This window comes from Rhinatrema bivittatum, chromosome 8, assembly GCF_901001135.1.
Source record: "Rhinatrema bivittatum chromosome 8, aRhiBiv1.1, whole genome shotgun sequence".
NCBI lineage: Eukaryota > Metazoa > Chordata > Amphibia > Gymnophiona > Rhinatrematidae > Rhinatrema > Rhinatrema bivittatum.
The window spans coordinates 181462134-181472129 of NC_042622.1; the positions used below are offsets into that span (position 1 = coordinate 181462134).

Sequence of the window (9996 nt, forward strand, 5' to 3'; positions counted from 1 at the left end):
CGGCTGGAAATCTTCTGCCGCTCTCCCGTTAGGGGTCTGTCTGTATGATGCGTGAACCGTGCAGAGGCGGCGGCATCACGGCAGTAAATGCAGCTGGGAGGGTACAACCTGGATGTGGGGCCACCATGGAGTAGACTTGGGGAACAGACCCCCATGTGCCCATAGCTAACAGCGCCCCTGACAGAGGGCTTCGGCCAGCCTAGGAGAGAGGCAGTTAAAGCACATGGGCTACAAGGGGCAGAGCATGGCGGTGGCAGGGGAGGGAGGGGGAGAAGTAGGGCAGGCCAGGAACAGCTGTAAAGCTCTAGAAACGATAGGTGGGGCATTGAGATGGGACCCGAGAGGAAGTGAAGAGGTGCCAGCAAGAACGAGCCACGTTCCAAGTGCTGGGCTGTGGCACGGAGGTGGGAGACAGATTCATGTCGACTAACATGTGGGGGGTGGGAAGGAAGAAGGCTTATGGGCCTGAACTACGGACCTTTATAGTCGCTAGCAACACCTCTGTCCTCGCTTTTGCTTCCAGTTTGCCTTCAGTAGCTGCGTATGGTGGGGGTCACAACGGCTTCTCTTTCCCTTACAGATCCCAGAACTCTCTGCCTGAACTGGTCGGGCTTCGGTCCAGCTGCAGAAGGCGTCACTGAAAGCAAAGATGTTTATAACAGTTCCTGGGCTGTAGTTGGCGCTTGCTCCTTTTTTTTTTGACGCATTAAGAGGCGGCGTTATTCTACTCATTTAAGTATTTTTGCTATCCAGGGACGCCAGCACATGCCCTGACTGGGCTCAAGAATTTTTAGCTACCACTTCTCTGTCAGCTGAATGTCACGGATCTTGACTGCTTTCAGTCTCCCACTCTCTTCAGCAACGCTAAAGGTTCGATACGATGAGCAAACATATTCTCATGTCAACTGGATAGAAACTTACCTCCGTGCTAATTGCTTAACTAGAAATGTGGGGTCAAGTAACTTCTGGCTTAATTTTTTTCCCCTAAAGACTTTTCAAATCTTAATATAGTACAAAGCAGTATAAATTTATATTCTTTTCTGTTTCCCCTTTCCTCCCCATAAAAATCCTTGATAGCAGAATTTATAATAAAAAGCAGAAACGTGCCAGAGGTCTACTTGGGTCTGTGGCATTGCACCTGCAAGCAAGTCGGGCGCGGAGTAGATGGCACATGTTCGGTGTTTTGTATGGGCCACGCTAATGCATCAGAGCACAGCGAAATGTCTGGTAAATGCTGGTGGACCTGATGCTACCCTGGTGCGTTGCAGGACCGCAAGGTCCGGAAGCTTTGAACAGTCCTAGATAAATTTATTATTTATACCTTTCTCAGTCCTGTAGGATCAGTTTAATTTTCAGAAGTCACAATTTTGCCCTGTGTTGCTTAGCTAAAGGTGGGGGAGGAAGGGCTATGGGTGGCATCCATCACATTGCGGGGAAGTGAGACGCCTGTGGTCTGAGATCCAGACATGAGCCTGGAAGATGTGCCTGCGGGTCAGACGAGGACGCACTAACAGGAGGGACAAGAGTGTAACGGTGGTACTGCCAAACTGCAGAATGTTCCCAGTTTGGAAACTCTTGGAGGTGATATCTTTTTATTAAACTAAATTCTGGGGAGAGGAGAACCAATGCTGCTTGATTGTGGATCCAATTGCCATGTCACTGCTGTTCTACTGTCGTGGCCTGTCCTTTGTGACATGGAGTACTCTGCTCTCCTGACCTTAGCTTCTCTTCTTGTTTTAAGAATTCTGAACCTATCGATGCCCCTCGTGGTTAGTGAAAAGTGAGTAGGCAGCACCATGCAGGGTTCCAGCCTGGGCTGTTGCTTAAGATGGTCGTCGGATAACGACACAAGAAGGCTGATGCAATAAAGTGCGCGTAAAACACGTGTGTTCAAACTGGGCACTCTGGTTTTTTTAACGTGCACACATCCACCTCCCCATGGCATCTGATGCAATAGGTAAATGAGCTGCCATGCTAAAACGGAGACGCTAGGGATAAATTGGGCGTCACTAAGCTTGTCCTTGGCATCGGGTGCCCAAGAGATGTGGCTGTGTGTGGGTTACCAAAATGGCCGCCCAATTTCTGACCGTCCGTTTTATCCTGTGGCAGCAAATTTACCAGCACAATATTTATGGCCTGCAGCCTTGTATATTGTGCGCCCAGAATTCCCCCCCCCCAAGCCTTTTTTTTTTTCCTAGGATTCTGCTGTCCGTGGTTCCTCCTATTTGTATTGTGACGATCCTAGGTAAGAGGAACCACAGAAAATCAGTATTTTTTTTTTTTGTTTTTTCGTAGACCCCTTGATGCATGGCAAGACTTTTTACGCCTGCTCCGGGCAGGCATAAAATTTGCCGGGTTAAAAAGTGTGCCGTGGGCGCACGGCAATTTTTGGCATTGCGGGGTAATGGGTAATAGCCTCATCTGCATGGCGTTTACAGGTGATGAGTGCTATTAGCTACGCCTTTGTCTGGACGCGCTGATCCCCTTATTGCATCGGTGGGAGGGGGGGGGGGGTTGGATGCGTGCCCGGCCGCTCGTTAGCCTGTGCGCACTTTATTGCATCGGCCTCCAGGAGGGGAAAATAATCCCATGTGTGGCGAACGTCTGCAGGCGTGGACAAACAGCAGTTTCACTTCTTCACGTGGGATGACCAGATCTCTTCTTTCTTCAGCTCCAAAGACCAGGCCCACATTTTGGTTCGAGCGTGAGGTTTTTCAGCTTGCTTTGCACAGCTTTCCCCCGGAGAAAGTCTTTTTTAAGCTCAGGAACCTCTGCAGGCTGCTGTTGCAAGGAAGGGACAAACAAAATGAGAAAATGCTGGGGTTTTGTTTTTTTTTAATACCATTTCAAATTCTTCCTTCTGATGAAAATTCATTTAAGCTGGACTGGAAAGTTTCAGCAGCCGTATAGCTCGTGGGGAAAAAAGAACCCGAGATCCTTTGCAGGCTCTGCTGGAGGTAAAACCAGAAAGCTTAGACCAGGGGTGGCCACCTTCAATCCTCAGGGGCCACGAGCAGGTCTGGTTTTCAGGATCTCTGCAATGAATGGACACGAGGTAGATTGGCATGTGCTGACTCCATTGTATGCAAATCTCTCTCATGCATATTCATTGTGGGTATCCTGAAAACATGGCTTGTTTGTGGCTCTTGAGGAGTACAGTTGGCCACCCCTAGCCTAGGGCTGAAGAAGTGAGAGGAAAGTCAGAGCTCAGTTGGGGGTCGGTGATGTTGCCTGGGCAGACGTAGATGGGGGGGGTTTAAGGTCCTTATGTGCTGTCACGTTTAAGATGATGGAGTCCACACAAGTTTGAATTTTCCTTCCACAAAGAAAATGAGGAATCGGAGGATGATTTGTTGTACTGGGACTTTTGCACTGCTCAGCTCCCTGGCCTGAATCTGTGTTTTGGCTCCAGCCTCCTCTCTCCACGGTCAACCCTAGGCCCTTGGGATACTACAACTTTTTTTTTTTGCTGTAAAAATAGTTTTGTTGTTTCCAGAGGAATTTTTCTCAGCAAAAATCTCTTTACAGCAAATAAAATTAAGATTTATGAAAGAAAAGTTGAGCATGATCTGGCTGGTGGATCCAGTACGGCAAAAATCTAAAAGCCAGGATCCAGCCTAAAGCACCCTGCAGTGTATAAAAGAACCCCAATCATCCACAGCGCCCATCCTCCAAGCAGCTTAAAATACAGTACTGTTTGCGTTGCGCACGCTTTTTATTCCTCCCGCTGCGTGAAGACTGCGGGTAGGTCAGGGGAGGCAACACACAGTTCTGAATTTCCAAATCTGCACTCTTATTTCCCACGGAAAATATACGGGCGGAGCTTATAGGTGCAGATCTCTTGGGGTGGTTTTCAAAGGGAAAGGCTGCTTTCATAAACTGGTGCAAAGTGTGCGGGTGAAAGAACCAGTGCTCTTTGAAATTCTGCAGGCAAATACAAAAAGAGCCCGAAGAGCAGGCTGCTGAGGCATTGGCTTCGGCATGCACGGTGCTGCCCACAAGTAGCATTGCAGATGCCCCGGGGGGGACGGGGGACCTTTCTCCCTTCCTTAATAGCTTCTCTCGTCCATGCATAAGAATTCCTCTGATTTTTCTCTCTCAAGCGCTGTGCGGGTGGTTCTGTAGCATCATGACCATTCCATGGCTGGGAGTGTTAGCCCGGAACGTGCGGTTCTGAGCCCTCGCATGTTGCTCTGCTCTGCAGCGGTCTTGTGCCCTGCGTACTTAGGCCAAGCAGGACCTAGCACTGGGGGGAGGGAGAGAGAGCTGGCACGTGTCTGGCTGCTCACCTCGTCAAACACGCAGAGCAGCACACAGGAAAAGAAATGCTTTTGAGTGCTTTGCATATTAACTTGCAACTCATGTTGTTAGGCTGGTTGAGATTGAAAGGGAAATGAGTGTCCCGGGGGGGGGGGGGGGTGTTGCTTTTCTTTCTTCTTCCTAAGCTCCGTGCACTGCAGTTCTTCAGCGCTCCTTGCCTGACCTTTGCCTTCCACAGCATCCCCTGGCTCTCAGTGATCTCAGCACCTCCCCACGTGTCACACAGTGGGGCAGGATTTGCTGATATCGCCGCTCTGCTGCAGTTCGGATACCTCACAAGTATCCGAGAATGCACAAGAAGCGAACTTGTTTAGAAGGAAGGAACACGCTAGAACAAGAGGTACGAGGTGCCAAGGCTGTAGACTCGGGAGCAATATCAGAAAATACTTCTTCACAGAAAGGCTAATGGAGATACGTTTGGTTTTTTTTTTAAACAGAATTCATGAAAGCCTGGTGCAGGCAGAGAGGATCCCTAGTTGTGAAGTTGTGAGGAGAAAGCCAGAGCTCGACTGAAGTCTATGGCATTGCACCAGGAAGTAAATTGGCCAGAGAGCAGAGGGGCCTTAAGGTCCTAATCTGCTCTTGGATTCTGTACTCTCAGCAGCAGCAAGGGGCCCTCTGCTATCTCACAAGTCTTAATGTTTGAAGGCTAGAGCCTTTTGCTTGGTTGGCAGGTTGCTCTCGCCCGCGTGAACAGTAAGCTGATGTCTTCTATGCCCGAGTATTCCTTTCAAATTAAATAGATTTGTCAGTTAAAATGAAAGGCACGTGCACAAGAGGAGGCAATATGCTTAACCGGAGAACTTGCTAGTGGTTTGTAGACTATGCCGTTATAGAACTGAATGTAGTGTGCCGTTTGCTGCATATATGGGTGATGTAGCCCTTCTAGGGTCTGCAGCGTGTTGTGGATATATTTATTGAACAGATATGTTTTGTTAATAGTGGATTCTTTGGTGCACAAGTGAGTGATTAACGACAGCGCCTGAGTTGTGCCGCTGGACACAGACAGAAGAAATCTCATTTACAGTCCCACAATGGAAAAGGTGGTCCCCTTACTACCTGTCTCCTCCTGGTGCTTACAGGGAGCTAGTGCTTCTGCTCTGGCCCTCCTGAATCTGTGGGTGGCGGGGTTCCAAACTGAGAGGATGTCAAACTTGAACCTTTTCCACATCTGTAAGATTAACGCCAAGGATAGGCCAAACATATGTCTATCCCAGTGGTATGTTTCAACTCTCCTTCAGAACAGAGATTCGTTTGCTTTAAACTAATTTTCCACTTTTTAACCCAACTGTCCAAGCCTTCCTCCTACAATTTTCTTTGGTGGTTTAGGCACCTTCCTCTTTTCCTCCTAAATGCTGCTCTTTGGTTGGCTTGTGTGCATGGGCAATGTGTTTTATTGCAGGAAGAGAGCTCTCAAGGCAAAATAATTCAGATTCTGGACTGCAGCTTGCAGCCAATGCTTCTTGCATCTCAGGATTCTGTTACACATATAGTATAAACCAATAGGTATACCAAGTGGGCAAGGTGCTATTCTGAAGTATCAAAGGCACTCTGACTGGGGCACTACATGGCCTTCCTCGCATTTAACCTCCTCGCCTAAGGGGCATTCCTGACCATTGAGAAGGAAAAAAGCACAGGAAAATGTGAAAGGCCTAAGCATGCTCCAAGGTCATGACCTCCAAAAAATGTCCTTTACAGGGGGTGGCATGGGGAGGGAATCTTTGCTATTTTAAAATGGGAAAAGTTCTCCGATCCTCCCCTTAGAGGATGTTGCATACAATTCCTTCTCTATAAGCTAGTGGCATTACTGGGCCATATGACCTGAAGCACAGACAGACACAGAAGGTAACAAGTCACTTGCTGTACCATGTTGCAGGGAGATAAATCAAGAATTAAACTTGTGCTTATGAAAATGAATAGTATAAGGGGCAGTGCCATAGTTCATTTCCTTTCAGCACAAATTAAGTGGAAAGCACCTATTCTGATTGATACGCTATCCCTGAACAGTATCTACATGTATGAAGAAAAATATCAGATGTCTTTATATACAGTTGTAAGAAGTTGAAAGCAGATGAAATGGACTAAAAACTCGGTAACGTTCCTTTGTGAGTGTTGCTATCTTAGAATTTATTTCTGTGATTTTTTTTTTCTTAAAGATGTTTAATAGAAATTTCTGTAATAAAGTCAGGTTATATATCCTTCCTGCTTTGGCTTGTTTTGATTTCTGTTGATCTGTATTCAGATGAATTCTGTGAAATTATTTTTTTTTGCAGGCTATCTTTCCAGATATGAATGGTGGACGCATTTGCCCAGCACACAGCTGTTAGGCCAGTGGTTTACAGTCTTGCACTGATTCTTGTGCACACATATGCAACTTGTATTCTAACAGCTTTGATTAAAAAATTGTATTCCTGAACTCGGGAATATTTTATGATTTGCATGGTCAGTCACAAAAGCTGTTGGGCCTAAGTTACATGCATGGGTGAGTTCCACTTTCTTCAGGCTCTAGTCCGTGGAGTATTCATTGGGGTTTGGGGAGGACCGGGCAAGGCAGGATATTCTCTGGGGCCTAAGGTGTTATGTTAAAGGGGGTCAATCCCCAAGTGCATTTAAAAGAACCAGAGGGACATTTGTTTGGTCTTTACTGGAACAGCACAAATTCAACACAGAATACACTTTTCCTTTAGTGGCATTAAGGGTCAGCAAACAGGTTGCAGGTGAGATCTTTTTACTGGACTAACTTAATAGTGCAATAAAAAGGTCTCAGCTACAATGGGTTGACCTTTAATTCCACAAATCCAAGTGCACTACCTCATTACTTTTACTTTAGTAAATCTACACTCCAGCAATAAATACTTGAATCAGTAATTGTGTGGTCTATCCTTTGTGTTACTGCATTTCTCCTCGTTCCTTTCCTCCAATAAACTATTCCGTGTGGAATTTATGGACTAGCGGAACGCTGGACAAGCCCTGTGAGTTATACCTCCTTGTAAACGGTACCTGTATAATGCTGAATCCTTTTTAGCTCCTGTGCTCCTCTTCTTGTACCTGTTAGATACCGCCTTTGAATTTCCTCTTTGTATACCAAACTGGTATTGCTTGTAGTTGCACAGCAGGCGCCTGCCACTTTTCTCCCCCCATGCTGATTAGTGGCTGGGTATTCGCTCTGCCTTCTCCCACTGGGTTTCTACCAAATGTGTAAGAAGGTCCCGTGGATGGAGGGGCACCAACTTAGGAAACCATTGCTCCTGTCAAAGGGTGGATAAAACCTTCCTCCCAAGACCCTTAGCTATAAAAATCAGTACAGCTACATCACCAATCCCTACGTGTGAGTTTCATGTTTTAGGCTTTTATTTTGCAAAATGAAGAGAAATGAAACACTCCTTTTCTTGCTGAAGCCAAACTAACAATCCGCAAGTCCTATAGGAGTCGCTGCCTGCTATAGACACAGGAAACAACCATTGCCACAGCCTTGCATGGGGGTGTTGTGGAATGGTTAGTAAGTTCTTTTCTCTTCTAAATGCAGGGCCTTTCTACAAGGTCACACTTTAGAAGGGATCCTAGTGAAGCCCTACAAAATACAAGCTACTTCCAATCTTTGCAAGAGATCCATTTTGAGCTTACATCTGAAGAGCATAGTAACATCTATAGGCCTGCTTCTTCTATTTTATTCTATTTATATAACATCTATAGGCCTGCTTCTTCTATTTTAATATCAGTACTTTAACTACCAAAATGTCACAGAGACTCGAGGAGGCCTAAGGCTTTCCCTTAATCATTGCAACAGCCCTGTATCAGTTCAAACAGACGTTCCCCTAACCATTGCAATAGCCCTGCACCATTTTTAAGGTCTTCCAAGCTCCCCAACTCTATAGTTGTATTTTAATGCTAAGTTAACTTTTTCCCTCTGATTTTCCACCTCCGAAGTTCCACTCCCGTTTGATTGTAACTTTTTGCTCCTTCTTGTTATTGTCAATTGTTACGACACTTATGTTTTTCTGTAAACCGATATGATATGACCGATGTCATGAATGTCGGTATAAAAAAGCAATAAATAAATAAAGTAAGTAAGTAAGTCTCTCCCCAGGCACTAGATCACATAGCAGCTTTAATCTTGCAATATGATTTGGGGTGGGGGCTGTCCCAATTATAGCAACATTTCCGTCTGCTGACCAGAAGTTGGCTAGATTGACATGAATATCTGTGAGTGTATGTTTCATGTGCCTCTTAAATTATTCCCTTCTGCTTTTGTGGACTGAATTCTGGTTTTATGCTCTCTAATAATGTTCTGGCTTTTAGCAGGGAGTGAGAGCCTTCTACTAGGGCCATTAGGGGGATAGACAGGACAGTTTTCATATACTAGTCAGGAAAAAAAATGTGCTTGAAGCTATTTTACCTCTTAAAGATGTAAGATTCTATAAGGTCATATTACAGAATTAGAATAGCTATATAAATCCTGCAGCAAACTTGATTCTGTGCAGGTTGTGTTAGCATTTATTGAACCTACATGATGGTAGTGCATGAGCTTTTGAAACCACTTAGGTCTCTTTTCTCCAGATGTCCAAAGAGCAGTCTCAAAAACTCATGCACCATCACAACTGTGTAGAATTCATATGCCAGTCCAGGAAAAGAATCCAGTCTTGAATGGATTATTGAGCATTTTGAGATACTTCTGTAGCTGGAAATGAATATTAAAATTGTGTAATTCATTGAAAACATGGCTGGGTACACATTGCTCAATAAATAATAATCTTGTTCCTAGAAATTAAGTTCCTGGAATGCCAGCTACATTGAAAAGATAGTTTAAAACAGGGGATGTACAACCTTGGCAGACTCTAGCAAGCCATTAATCACCTACAAATGCCAAGTGCCAGATGGGATGCCGCAAGCAACTGCTTCTCCTTTAAACCATTCAGAGGGACTCCATCTTGTGGTCATTTTTTGTAAATTAGCACAGCCTTCCTCCAAAGATGGGAAATGTACACAAATAAAGGTTAACAAATGAAAGCAAAACAAAAATTATATAAGAACATAAGAAATTGCCATGCTGGGTTAGACCAAGGGTCCATCAAGCCCAGCATCCTGTTTCCAACAGAGGCCAAACTAGGCCACAAGAACCTGGCAAACTGATGCAATTAATAGCAATGGCTATTCCCTAAGTAAACTTGATTAATAGCAGTTAATGGGCTTCTCCAAGAACTTATCTAAACCTTTTTTGAACCCAGCTACACTGACTGCACTAACCACATCCTCTATATATAGTGATACCTATTTATTGGACTAGCAATCTATTTCTTGACTAGTTTTAGAGAACTAATCCTCTCTTCAGGTCAGAATAAAATGAGCATAAAATAACATTACCAGAAAATATAAAGTAGTGTGAATGCCATAACCATAAGAATCATAAAGGGCATTTCCATCATACTCCCCCCCACTCCTCGAAAGCTAGTCAAGAAATGTATTGTAAAAGGTATCACTCTAACTAAAAAATAAATTCTCTATATAATCTTTATTTTTGTGTATTCAAGTGGACTAACATGGCATTTTATGGGAAATGTACTAAGGAAATTATCATTTGTATGATCCAGTAACAACCGAGAAGTAGTTTCCCTTTGCATAGCCTTGAAGGGTTCTCTCCTCAGCAGAATTGATGCAGTGAAAGAAAAAAAAATCAAC

General features: G+C 44.8%; 1 protein-coding gene across 5 annotated transcripts in view; it reads left to right on the forward strand.

Moving 5' to 3' along the window:
• CUEDC1 (CUE domain containing 1) overlaps positions 1 to 6519 on the forward strand; it is an 89676-nt gene extending 83157 nt beyond the window's left edge. For all 5 annotated transcript variants that reach the window (XM_029612012.1, XM_029612011.1, XM_029612014.1 and 2 more), the window contains one exon: positions 581 to 6519. The gene's annotated coding sequence lies outside the window, so the exon portion shown is untranslated. The remainder of the gene's footprint in view (positions 1 to 580) is intronic.
• The last annotated feature ends 3477 nt before the right edge of the window (positions 6520 to 9996 follow it).